This window comes from Pseudophryne corroboree, chromosome 12 (genome assembly GCF_028390025.1).
Source record: "Pseudophryne corroboree isolate aPseCor3 chromosome 12, aPseCor3.hap2, whole genome shotgun sequence".
Lineage (NCBI taxonomy): Eukaryota > Metazoa > Chordata > Amphibia > Anura > Myobatrachidae > Pseudophryne > Pseudophryne corroboree.
In genome coordinates, this window is record NC_086455.1 from 17,871,787 (window position 1) to 17,886,242 (window position 14,456).

A 14,456-nucleotide genomic window follows, 5' to 3' on the forward strand; every position below is an offset into this window, starting at 1 on the left:
AACCAGGAAGGGACTGGACTCTTAAAGGAGCAGCCCTGCAAATAAAGAGCCATGGCAGAGTGTGATAACATCCTGCTCCTGTTTCCCCACATTTCCTTCAATGGCTGGGTGACTTGGGCAGCACGGTGGCGTAGTGGTTAGCATTGCTGTCTCACAGCACTCACATCATTCATTTCAATTCACAAATAAACCGCTATCTACATGTATGTTGTCTGTGTGAGTTTACTGGTAGGTGAATTGGCTTGTAATAAAAACGTGTGTCCATGTCGTACTGAGTATAGATTGTAAGCTCCACTGGGCCGGGAGGTGGGGTGGCTGACGGAGCATGACATGTCCCCTCTTCATGTGCCGCATGCTACTACCAGCATTGAGCTTCCCTGCCGTCTCTGCAGTGATGTTCAGGTTGCGCCATCCTGAGATGGCGAACCTGAAGGTGATGAGATTTAGCCGCAGAGTTGGGGTGCCGCTGGAGAAGTCAGGGACTTCTTTGCGGTAACCCGCTCTGTGAATTGCCCATAGCAGACAAAAAAAATACAGGGCTTTTCTCTGCTTTATGAATTAACCCCATAATCCTCTTGAAATCAGTTTTCAAAAGTAGGCATGTAAGCTTTTTATTTATTCATTTGTGAGGCCACATCTTGTATACTGTGTGCAACTTTGGGCACCATACTACAAATAGGATATTCTGGAGCTAGAAACGGTTCAGAGGCGAGCGACCAAACTAATTAAGGGCATGGAGACGCTGGAATACGAGGAAAGGCTTGCAAGGCTAGGCATGTTTACACTGGAAAAGAGGAGACTAAGAGGGGACATGATCAACATCTACAAATCTATAAGGGGACAATACACAGAGCTTGCGCAGGACCTGTTTTCGGTAAGATTAGCACAGAGGACACGTGCACACTCGCTTAGGTTAGAGGAGACGAGATTCCGCTAGTGATGAGCGGGTTCGGTTTCTCGGAAACCGAACCCCCCCGAACTTCAGCCTTTTTACACGGGTCCGAGGCAGACTCGGATCTTCCCGCCTTGCTCGGCTAACCCGAGCGCGCCCGAACGTCATCATCCCGCTGTCGGATTCTCGCGAGGCTCGGATTCTATCGCGAGACTCGGATTCTATATAAGGAGCCGCGCGTCGCCGCCATTTTCACACGTGCATTGAGATTGATAGGGAGAGGACGTGGCTGGCGTCCTCTCCGTTTAGAGTAGACTAGAGAGAGTAGTAGAGAGACACTTGATTTACTAATTTTGGGGAGCATATTAGGAGTACTACTTGCTGATAGTGTGACCAGTGACCCACCAGTTTAATTAATCCGTTCTCTGCCTGAAAAAAAAACGATACACAGTGTGACACAGTCACATAGCATACCATATCTGTGCTCAGCCTCAGTGTGCTGCATCATCTATGTAATACTGTATATCTGACTGTGCTGAGTGCTCAGTGCTCACACAGCTTAATTATGGGGGAGACTGGGGAGCAGTTATAGCAGGAGTACATATTTAACAGTGCACACTTTTGCTGCCAGAGTGCCACTGCCAGTGTGACTGACCAGTGACCACTGACCACCAGTATATTGTGATTGTCTGCCTGAAAAAGTTAAACACTCGTCGTGTGGTGTTTTTATTCTATAAACGCATTCTGCTGACAGTGTCCAGCAGGTCCGTCATTATATAATATATACCTGTCCGGCTGCAGTGGTGATATATATATATATTTTATATCTCATTATCATCCAGTCTATATTAGCAGCAGACGCAGTACGGTAGTCCACGGCTGTAGCTACCTCTGTGTCGGCAGTCGCTCGTCCATCCATAATTGTATACCACCTACCCGTGGTGGTTTTTTTTTTTTTTCTATCTTCTTGATACTAGTAGCTTACTTTAGGAGTCTGCAGTGCTGAGCTGACAGTGTCCAGCAGGTCCGTCATTATATAATATATACCTGTCCGGCTGCAGTAGTGATAAATATATATATTTTATATCTCATTATCATCCAGTCTATATTAGCAGCAGACGCAGTACGGTAGTCCACGGCTGTAGCTACCTCTGTGTCGGCAGTCGCTCGTCCATCCATAATTGTATACCACCTACCCGTGGTGGGTTTTTTTTTTTCTATCTTCTTGATACTAGTAGCTTACTTTAGGAGTCTGCAGTGCTGAGCTGACAGTGTCCAGCAGGTCCGTCATTATATAATATATACCTGTCCGGCTGCAGTAGTGATATATATATATATATATTTTATATCTCATTATCATCCAGTCTATATTAGCAGCAGACGCAGTACGGTAGTCCACGGCTGTAGCTACCTCTGTGTCAGCAGTCGCTCGTCCATCCATAATTGTATACCACCTACCCGTGGTGTTTTTTTTTTTTCTATCTTCTTGATACTAGTAGCTTACTTTAGGAGTCTGCAGTGCTGAGCTGACAGTGTCCAGCAGGTCCGTCATTATATAATATATACCTGTCCGGCTGCAGTAGTGATATATATATATATTTTATATCTCATTATCATCCAGTCTATATTAGCAGCAGACGCAGTACGGTAGTCCACGGCTGTAGCTACCTCTGTGTCGGCAGTCGCTCGTCCATCCATAATTGTATACTAGTATCCATCCATCTCCATTGTTTACCTGAGGTGCCTTTTAGTTGTGCCTATTAAAATATGGAGAACAAAAATGTAGAGGTTCCAAAAATAGGGAAAGATCAAGATCCACTTCCACCTAGTGCTGAAGCTGCTGCCACTAGTCATGGCCGAGACGATGAAATTCCATCAACGTCGTCTGCCAAGGCCGATGCCCAATGTCATAGTACAGAGCATGTAAAATCCAAAACACAAAATATCAGTAAAAAAAGGACTAAAAAATCTAAAATAAAATTGTCGGAGGAGAAGCGTAAACTTGCCAATATGCCATTTACCACACGGAGTGGCAAGGAACGGCTGAGGCCTTGGCCTATGTTCATGGCTAGTGGTTCAGCTTCACATGAGGATGGAAGCACTCAGCCTCTCGCTAGAAAAATGAAAAGACTCAAGCTGGCAAAAGCACAGCAAAGAACTGTGCGTTCTTCGAAATCCCAAATCCACAAGGAGAGTCCAATTGTGTCGGTTGCGATGCCTGACCTTCCCAACACTGGACGTGAAGAGCATGCGCCTTCCACCATTTGCACGCCCCCTGCAAGTGCTGGAAGGAGCACCCGCAGTCCAGTTCCTGATAGTCAGATTGAAGATGTCAGTGTTGAAGTACACCAGGATGAGGAGGATATGGGTGTTGCTGGCGCTGGGGAGGAAATTGACAAGGAGGATTCTGATGGTGAGGTGGTTTGTTTAAGTCAGGCACCCGGGGAGACACCTGTTGTCCGTGGGAGGAATATGGCCATTGACATGCCTGGTGAAAATACCAAAAAAATCAGCTCTTCGGTGTGGAAGTATTTCACCAGAAATGCGGACAACATTTGTCAAGCCGTGTGTTGCCTTTGTCAAGCTGTAATAAGTAGGGGTAAGGACGTTAACCACCTCGGAACATCCTCCCTTATACGTCACCTGCAGCGCATTCATCATAAGTCAGTGACAAGTTCAAAAACTTTGGGCGACAGCGGAAGCAGTCCACTGACCAGTAAATCCCTTCCTCTTGTAACCAAGCTCACGCAAACCACCCCACCAACTCCCTCAGTGTCAATTTTCTCCTTCCCCAGGAATGCCAATAGTCCTGCAGGCCATGTCACTGGCAATTCTGACGAGTCCTCTCCTGCCTGGGATTCCTCCGATGCATCCTTGCGTGTAACGCCTACTGCTGCTGGCGCTGCTGTTGTTGCTGCTGGGAGTCGATGGTCATCCCAGAGGGGAAATCGTAAGACCACTTTTACTACTTCCACCAAGCAATTGACTGTCCAACAGTCCTTTGTGAGGAAGATGAAATATCACAGCAGTCATCCTGCTGCAAAGCGGATAACTGAGGCCTTGGCATCCTGGGCGGTGAGAAACGTGGTTCCGGTATCCATCATTACTGCAGAGCCAACTAGAGACTTGTTGGAGGTACTGTGTCCCCGGTACCAAATACCATCTAGGTTCCATTTCTCTAGGCAGGCGATACCGAAAATGTACACAGACCTCAGAAAAAGACTCACCAGTGTCCTAAAAAATGCAGTTGTACCCAATGTCCACTTAACCACGGACATGTGGACAAGTGGAGCAGGGCAGGCTCAGGACTATATGACTGTGACAGCCCACTGGGTAGATGTATGGACTCCCGCCGCAAGAACAGCAGCGGCGGCACCAGTAGCAGCATCTCGCAAACGCCAACTCTTTCCTAGGCAGGCTACGCTTTGTATCACCGCTTTCCAGAATACGCACACAGCTGAAAACCTCTTACGGAAACTGAGGAAGATCATCGCGGAATGGCTTACCCCAATTGGACTCTCCTGTGGATTTGTGGCATCGGACAACGCCAGCAATATTGTGTGTGCATTAAATCTGGGCAAATTCCAGCACGTCCCATGTTTTGCACATACCTTGAATTTGGTGGTGCAGAATTTTTTAAAAAACGACAGGGGCGTGCAAGAGATGCTGTCGGTGGCCAGAAGAATTGCGGGACACTTTCGGCGTACAGGCACCACGTACAGAAGACTGGAGCACCACCAAAAACGCCTGAACCTGCCCTGCCATCATCTGAAGCAAGAAGTGGTAACGAGGTGGAATTCAACCCTCTATATGCTTCAGAGGTTGGAGGAGCAGCAAAAGGCCATTCAAGCCTATACAATTGAGCACGATATAGGAGGTGGAATGCACCTGTCTCAAGCGCAGTGGAGAATGATTTCAACGTTGTGCAAGGTTCTGCTGCCCTTTGAACTTGCCACACGTGAAGTCAGTTCAGACACTGCCAGCCTGAGTCAGGTCATTCCCCTCATCAGGCTTTTGCAGAAGAAGCTGGAGACATTGAAGGAGGAGCTAAGACAGAGCGATTCCGCTAGGCATGTGGGACTTGTGGATGGAGCCCTTAATTCGCTTAACAAGGATTCACGGGTGGTCAATCTGTTGAAATCAGAGCACTACATTTTGGCCACCGTGCTCGATCCTAGATTTAAAACCTACCTTGGATCTCTCTTTCCGGCAGACACAAGTCTGCTGGGGTTCAAAGAACTGCTGGTGAGAAAATTGTCAAGTCAAGCGGAACGCGACCTGTCAACATCTCCTCCTTCACATTCTCCCGCAACTGGGGGTGCGAGGAAAAGGCTCAGAATTCCGAGCCCACCCGCTGGCGGTGATGCAGGGCAGTCTGGAGCGACTGCTGATGCAGGGCAGTCTGGAGCGACTGCTGATGCTGACATCTGGTCCGGACTGAAGGACCTGACAACGATTACGGACATGTCGTCTACTGTCACTGCATATGATTCTCTCCCCATTGAAAGAATGGTGGAGGATTATATGAGTGACCGCATCCAAGTAGGCACGTCAGACAGTCCGTACTTATACTGGCAGGAAAAAGAGGCAATTTGGAGGCCCTTGCACAAACTGGCTTTATTTTACCTAAGTTGCCCTCCCACAAGTGTGTACTCCGAAAGAGTGTTTAGTGCCGCCGCTCACCTTGTCAGCAATCGGCGTACGAGGTTACATCCAGAAAATGTGGAGAAGATGATGTTCATTAAAATGAATTATAATCAATTCCTCCGTGGAGACATTGACCAGCAGCAATTGCCTCCACAAAGTACACAGGGAGCTGAGATGGTGGATTCCAGTGGGGACGAATTGATAATCTGTGAGGAGGGGGATGTACACAGTGATATATCGGAGGATGATGATGAGGTGGACATCTTGCCTCTGTAGAGCCAGTTTGTGCAAGGAGAGATTGATTGCTTCTTTTTTGGTGGGGGTCCAAACCAACCCGTCATTTCAGTCACAGTCGTGTGGCAGACCCTGTCACTGAAATGATGGGTTGGTTAAAGTGTGCATGTCCTGTTTATACAACATAAGGGTGGGTGGGAGGGCCCAAGGACAATTCCATCTTGCACCTCTTTTTTCTTTAATTTTTATTTGCGTCATGTGCTGTTTGGGGAGTAGTTTTTTGAAGGGCCAGCCTGCGTGACACTGCAGTGCCACTCCTAGATGGGCCAGGTGTTTGTGTCGGCCACTTGGGTCGCTTATCTTAGTCACAGAGCTACCTCATTGCGCCTCTTTTTTTCTTTGCGTCATGTGCTGTTTGGGGAGTAGTTTTTTGAAGGGCCGTCCTGCGTGACACTGCATTGCCACTCCTAGATGGGCCAGGTGTTTGTGTCGGCCACTTGGGTCGCTTATCTTAGTCACAGAGCTACCTCATTGCGCCTCTTTTTTTCTTTGCGTCATGTGCTGTTTGGGGAGTAGTTTTTTGAAGGGCCATCCTGCGTGACACTGCAGTGCCACTCCTAGATGGGCCAGGTGTTTGTGTCGGCCACTAGGGTCACTTAGCTTACTCACACAGCTACCTCATTGCGCCTCTTTTTTTCTTTGCGTCATGTGCTGTTTGGGGAGTAGTTTTTTGAAGGGCCAGCCTGCGTGACACTGCAGTGCCACTCCTAGATGGGCCAGGTGTTTGTGTCGGCCACTAGGGTCGCTTAGCTTACTCACACAGCTACCTCATTGCGCCTCTTTTTTTCTTTGCATCATGTGCTGTTTGGGGAGTAGTTTTTTGAAGGGCCATCCTGCGTGACACTGCAGTGCCACTCCTAGATGGGCCAGGTGTTTGTGTCGGCCACTTGGGTCGCTGAGCTTAGTCATCCAGCGACCTCGGTGCAAATTTTAGGACTAAAAATAATATTGTGAGGTGTTCAGAATAGACTGAAAATGAGTGGAAATTATGGTTATTGAGGTTAATAATACTTTGGTATCAAAATGACCCCCAAATTCTATGATTTAAGCTGTTTTTTAGGGTTTTTTGAAAAAAAACACCCGAATCCAAAACACACCCGAATCCGACAAAAAAAATTCGGTGAGGTTTTGCCAAAACGCGTTCGAACCCAAAACACGGCCGCGGAACCGAACCCAAAACCAAAACACAAAACCCGAAAAATTTCCGGCGCTCATCACTAGATTCCGCTCATTGCAGCGTAAAGGATTTTTCACAGTAAGGACAATACGTGTTTGGAATTCCCTGTCGGAAAGAGTAGTAATGGCGGACTCAGTCGACACCTTTAAGAATGGGTTAGATAAATTCCTAATGGATAAGGATATCCAGGGTTATGGTGCGTAGTCGTGCACTATAGTTACTATGAAAAGGGAATAAAATACAAAGGCTGACATCCGCATCAGACAAAATTTAAACCAAAATAATCCTACATAGTAGACCACAAATAGGTTGACCTTGATGGACAAATTGTCTTTTTTCAACCTTAGATACTATGTTACTATGTTAACAGTTTCTTATATAGCGCAGCATATTCCGTTGCGCTTTACAATTAAACAGTAATAGAACAAAACTGGGCAAAAAACAGACATAGAGGTACAGTGGCGCACCCAGGGGGGGGGGGGGGGGGGGTTCCGAGAACCCAGAAACCCCCCTTCACAAAATTTTTTTTTTTTTTTATTTTTTAGCTGCATGAGTATTATTAATGGCTGTCTAGCGTCCTCTGCAGCCTGCTGTCTTCCTGGTGGCACTTGTAAGTGCAATAAAAGTTGACTTTATTTTAATTTATAGTACATATATATCCACGTGCATAGATATATACACATGTATATACATACATACATACATACATATAAACACACACATGATATATATACATGTGTATATATATATATATATATGTGTACTGTATGTGTGTGTACATATATATATATGTATGCATGTTTAATATGCTATGTATATGTGTAAATGTATGTGTGTGTATGTATGTATGTATATATATATATATATATATATATATATGTGTGTAGATATATTATTATTATTATCCTTTAATTATATGGCGCCACAAGGGTTTCGCAGCGCCCAATTAGAGTACATAAACAAATAATCAAACAGGAAAACAGCAACTTACAGTTGATGACAGTATAGGACAAGTACAGGGTAAATAAACATAGTTACATCAGCAGATGACACTGGAATAAGTATCAGGTGGCCGAAGACTGCTGGATTTGGTGCATCTGAAGATTATTAAAGTAAGAAAAGGGTAAGCACATGAGGGAAGAGGGCCCTGCTCGTGAGAGCTTACATTTTGTGTGTGTGTGTGTGTGTGTGTGTGTGTGTGTGTGTGTGTGTGTGTGTGTGTGTACACACACACTGGTATTACGGACCCAGCATATACTGGGTCACCTCAGTCCGCACCCCGTGATTGGCTCCGCCCAGTTCTGGAAACCCCCCCATGCAAATCTGCGTTTGCCACTGAGGTAGGTAGTCCCTGCTCGCAAGCTTACACTCTACCTCTCATCTACAAGTTCAAAATCCCCTCTCCCATCAATGCAAAACCTCCACATACCTGTCCCACATCATTTCCCTACCTTGTCACCTGCTCAGGGGGCACATCTGAAAAAAAACAATGCGTGTTTTGAATTGAATTGCAAATGAAACTCGCAGTGAGAACGTCTCGCAGGATCCATCTTGCACCTAAATGCACTGAATCCCAAGAGCTTTACAGTTGCAGTTAAAAAGCACAGGATACAAAATAAACTTATAGCAGAAAAGCATTTCAGTTGCATTATTTTATTTTTAGAAACTGAAGGGGCATTAATGAAATGTGGGAGTACTGTAGGTGAGTACTGTAGATGTTCTTGAGTCTGATTGTTAAGGATTCTAGAGTGGGGAACTCTCGGGCGTGTGAGGAAGCGATGTCTAGAGAGTTGGATCCACTCACCTAACAAAATAAAAAAATCCCAGAAAACATTTCATTTTAAACAAACAAACAAACAAACAAACAAACAAACAAACAAACAAACAAATGAAGGAAATAATACCTATTTAAAGGCATATATAATATTTTTGTATCAATGACCCCAGTGGGTGTCTGGCGCCACCCTGTGGATGTGCCTAGAAGACATATTTAGCATCATCTCCCTCAGTTCTTGAGCATTTTTTATCAATTTTTATTGAAAACCCTATATCAAGTAGCAACCCCCCACATTTCATGCCCTTCCCCCTGTAATGTTGATTGCCCCAGATATTATCCCTCCACGTCTGTGGCATTTTCCTGGTTGCTTTGATCCTCCCCAGCAGTATAGCTTCACCCCTAACCAAGTGACCTGAGATTCTTAGAGGGGGGCGATCAGTCCCCTCTAGGAGGGGCCAATATGCCTCAGTCTGCTCTGAGAGTGCCCTGCAGCAATCGGCAATCCAGTCCTAAGAGATGGGGACATCAGTTCCCTTCCAAGCACTTTTGCTGCACTAAGAACCCCACTTTGAGAACGCTAATTGCAAGGCTATCTGGGGTGCACAAACCAAACATGATGTCGGCTGTCACAGATTGCCGACATCACAATATGGCCGGTCACTGACCAGCATGGCTCATAAATAGGGCCGTAACTAAGGGAGTACACGGCCACTGCTGCCGCTTAGAGAGAAGGGCTTGCTTCTGGCTGTCACTGTGCTTTGAACGCTACGTGCCATGCATACAACTGCACAGAGTGTCTTAAACATAACATAGAAACACAGAATGTGACGGCAGAGAAGAACCACTTGGCCAATCTAGTCTGCCAATGTACATACACACACTTACACATCATGGTTCATTTTTGTTGGCCAATTAACCTACCAGTATATTTTTTTATTGTGGGAGGAAACCGGAGCACCCGGTGGAAACCCACATGAGTACGGAGAGGATATACAAACTGCACACAGATAGGGCTGTGGTGGGAACCAAACACAGGACCTCAGTGTCGTGCGGCAGTAATTCTAACCGTTATTAGACAACTATGCCTGATTGATCATGACGAAGCATCACCCTGAGAGCCATGAAACGCGTTGACGGCGACGCTAGCAATAATTTGTTTATTTTCTGATCAGCATAAAAATATAATAAACTACATTTTGTACTTCATGGCTCCCCCTAGTGGTGCATTCCAAGTGGTGTTTTGGTGCTGAAAGAAATAGGCAAAGAATATGTTTTTGATATTAAAAATACCCTTCTGCAATCTGCATACAGAACAGCCCAGCTGGTCAGATTTAGGCATGGCAAGACAGTTCCTGAGCATAATTTTTGCCCCCATTCCAGGACAGTTAGATGTGTGCCACTGCGGGTTTCTACATTAATATCACACATATATCAGCGACACATGTGGAAGGAGTGTTCTTAGGGAAGAAAGTGAATGGCCTGCTAGACTGAGTCGTGACCATGCCCCAAACTTGTGGGCGCTCGTCCAGTAAGTAGTGGTGTGTGCACACTGTTCCATTGATGGATATCTAAAACATGTTCCCGATTTAGATGCGGCCATCTTGATGTTAGGGATCTGTCCCACCATCCTGACACATACTTGCCTACCTGACCCCCTCCATGAGGGAGAAAATGCTCTGTTCCTGGACTTTCCTGGTAATGTATGATTGCCATCCCCTGTGGTGAGCTAGGGAATTGATAAGAAAGGTGTTTCACCACAGGGGATGGCAATCATACATTACCAGGAAAGTCCAGGAACAGAGCATTTTCCTCCCTCATGGAGAGGGTCAGGTAGGAAAGTATGTCCTGACATGGTATCTTTATCCTGACAGTCATAACTTTGTGAGGTACAGGCGAACAGGTGGTGCATAGGAGTTTTATGGGGGTAGGTGGGTGTCACAACAACACTCTGGGAAGCTAGAAGATTATGGGCCAATCTAACTATCCTGCATTGAAATGTTTGATTAAGTCATACTTGCCTACCTGACCCTCTCTATGAGGAAGAAAATGCTCTGTTCCTGGACTTTCCTGGTAATGTATGATTGCCATCACCTGTGGTGAAACACCTTTCTTATCAATTAAGTAGCTCACCACAGGTGATGGCAATCATACATTACCAGGAAAGTCCAGGAACAGAGCATTTTCTCCCTCATGGAGAGGGTCAGGTAGGCAAGTATGGATTAAGTGTGGTTGGCTGCAGGGTAGCGTGTAGTTACCCTTCGTGGAGAGAACCTTTCCCATAAGCCCCTGTGTATATGTCACAAACTATTTGGAATAGTAACCTGTGGCGGGTGAAGCGAGCCTGCAAGGGTCCAATGGTGCATAGATAAAACAAAATAACCTCAAACGAACGGAGAATGGATCGAACATTTAGGTGCTGTAAGGGCGGAAGTTATCTACTGCCCTCTTGTGCTGTCACTTCCTGGTCCTGATCACGAAGGGAATATACGGGCTAATTCAGAAGTGATCACTGCTGTGCATTTTCGCACAGAAGCGATCAGGTCTGAACTGCAGGTCTGATTGACAGACAGAGGCGGTCACTGGGCGGGAGGGGGACGTTTGGCCGCTGTTTAGCGGGCGTGGTCTGGGACGCAGCGGCTGCGTGATGGCACACACAGCCGCTGCAACTAGCACAGCGACGGTTAGCTCCCTGCCAGCGTGCAGGGGCTGCGCTGCCAGGTAGGTACTCGTGCAGTACAAAAGCATCGCCACTGTGCAATGTTTTTGTACTTCTGCGGGAAGGGAGGTCCTGACATGCGGGGCGGACTAACCCTGTACTGGGCGTCCCCCCCGCATGTCAGTGTGGCTACGATTAGGCCCAGAGACACAACCTTGGCTGCAGTGCCATAGACTGATACTTCCTGGTTACATTACCTGTGGTGGAAACCAAAACATCAAGACTCCTGGAGATTGATTCAGCAACACAATGAAGATTGAGTCCTTTTCTTGCGAGACTATTATAGGCAGCTGCCGGAGGCCGCGATGGCCAGCATTACAGAAATGGTGGAATGTCGACGCCACTTTTTGACATGCTGAGGCCAGTGGCGAATTCAGCTTCACTGACCCTGGCAGTGTGAAATCACCGGCCATACCGTGTAACCGAGGATTAGTCAGATGACCGCATTCACACAGTCATGCGATGCTGCATTTTATATTGCAGCAGCGAATCAGAGAAGCCGTCAGGAAGTTCTATTTACGCAAGACGCCTCCTGCGCCATTAGCATATTTTAGCATAGACGCGGAGTACAAAGACACAGTGGCTGTAGCTACAACGTGCAACTGCGAATTAACCACATAATCCTTACCATACCAAGTTTTCTGTGAATGAACTTCGTGCTTTGAGCGCCCTCTAGTGGACAGAAAGGAACATAGCCTGGTATGCGCATAATTATAATAGCACACAATATAACAAAGATGTAAGAAACATAGGGTTCTACAGATGTCATAAAACCACTTAAAAAAAAGCAATCTGGGGCTCCAGATGCCCTTTACCCTTACGTATGGGCTACATGGGCAAATTCTTCTCTGTATTATGATCTTCTTTACTCACATTACCATACCTCCCAACATCTGGAGGTTTGAGAGCGGGACCCTATGTGCGGTGAAGTCCCTCTGCCTCACTGGAATAGACGCTATGCGCATGCACACAGCGGCTATTCACCGCCGCTCTGCTCTGAACTTCTGAGCAGAGCAGCCAAAGATCAGGAGCCACCCAACTAACTCCCCCACCGCGGGACACTGCGCCATTTCAATGAGATAGGAGATTCAGTCTTGATTTCAATAAATTGTCTTCTGCAATTCTGGCCTGCGTAGGCTCATTTATAAAAGATACAAGAAGTTTTTATTTATTTAATACTAATGGGCTCTGCTGTGGATTGACGGCGGATTCATGGTTAAAACCACAGACTTTTCTAGAGTTTGTTTCGACCTTACAAACTGACGTTAGTTTCCAAACCACGGGTCCGCCACAAAAAGGGTGCAGTATTATACTGCTGCACTGACACATGCAACTTTTTTCTGTCAACCAATCAGTGCTCACCCCAATTATTTCTTGTATCTGGTCCAGGGCCGTCTATACAGTACTGTAGGCCCTGGGCAAAGCAATGTACTGGGGCCCCTACCCACCCATTTACGAGAATAAATTGAAAACAAATCATAGCTTACCCCTCCTGCAGTCCCGCTCCTTCTCTACACATGCTTCCATACAGTGAATGGCTGTCAGCACTCTGCTTGGTGGGTAGCTCCAGCCTTTCCCCAGTCAGCATGCTAACAACCATTTGCTGTCTGGCTGACAGCTGAGAGGCAGGTAGAGAATGCTGCACTCTGATTGGTGAGTAGCTCCAGCCATCCACCAAACAGCATGCTGACAATTATGATCTGGTCACATGGTCAACCGTAACAATGTCAACATTCAAAATGTTGATAGCATAACTTCATGAATACAGCCCATACTTACTCTCCCGCAAGTTGTGGGAGACTCACAATTTTTCGGGTAGTTCCCTGCATCCATAAAAGAGTGGCCGAATCTCTTGCATCCTGCCAACATCATAATAACCACACCCTAAAAGGGCATACTAGATGGGTCACATGGTTCTTGTCTGCAGTCAAATTCTATGTTTAGCTGTTATTGTTGACATGGTCAAACTATCAACGTAGTCACATGGTCAACAGTTGCCATGTGAAATGTTGACATTCTCATACCCGGCGCCTAGGGTCAAGGCCGTTTCTAGACAATTTGGCTCCCAGTGCGCACAGTAAAAAAATGCCTCTTGCACCATATTATGCACTACACCGTAATGCCCCTTACACAATATGCGACACAGTAATACCCCTTGCACCATATTATGCAACATAGTAATACCCCTTGCACCATATTATGCACTACACCATAATGCCCTTACACATTATGTACCACATCGTAATGCCCCTTGCACCATATTATGCACTATACCGTACTGCCCCTTACATAATATGCAACACAGTAATACCCCTTGCACCATATTATGCCCTACACCATAATACCCCTTGCACCATATTATGCACTACACCATAATACCCCTTGCACCATATTATGCACTACACCATAATACCCCTTGTACCATATTATGCACTACACCATAATACCCCTTGCACCATATTATGCACTACACCATAATACCCCTTGCACCATATTATGCACTACACCATAACCCCCTTTACCATGTACCATACTATGCACCACACCGTAATGCCCTTTGCACTACATTATGCACCACACCGTAATGCCTCTTGCACCATATTGTGCCCCACACAGTAATGACCCCTGCACCATAATAAGCCATACACAGTAATGCCCCTGACACTTTATTATGCCCCACACAGTACTGCCCAGGACACCTTATAATGCCCCACAGTTATGCTCCTGACACCTTTTAAGCATGCTCATTGTCAGGGTTTCATGCCGCAGGCCGCCTCCCGTTTGGCGCCCTGTGTCCCCCAGGCTCACCAGGCCCTAGAAACGTCCCTGCCTTGGGTTAGACACCACCAGGAGGGTAAGGCTGTGGGTGAGGAAGGTTAGGGTTAGGCCATACTTGCCTACTCTCCCACAAGTTGCGGGAGACTCACAAGTTTTTGGGCAGTCCACAGCACCC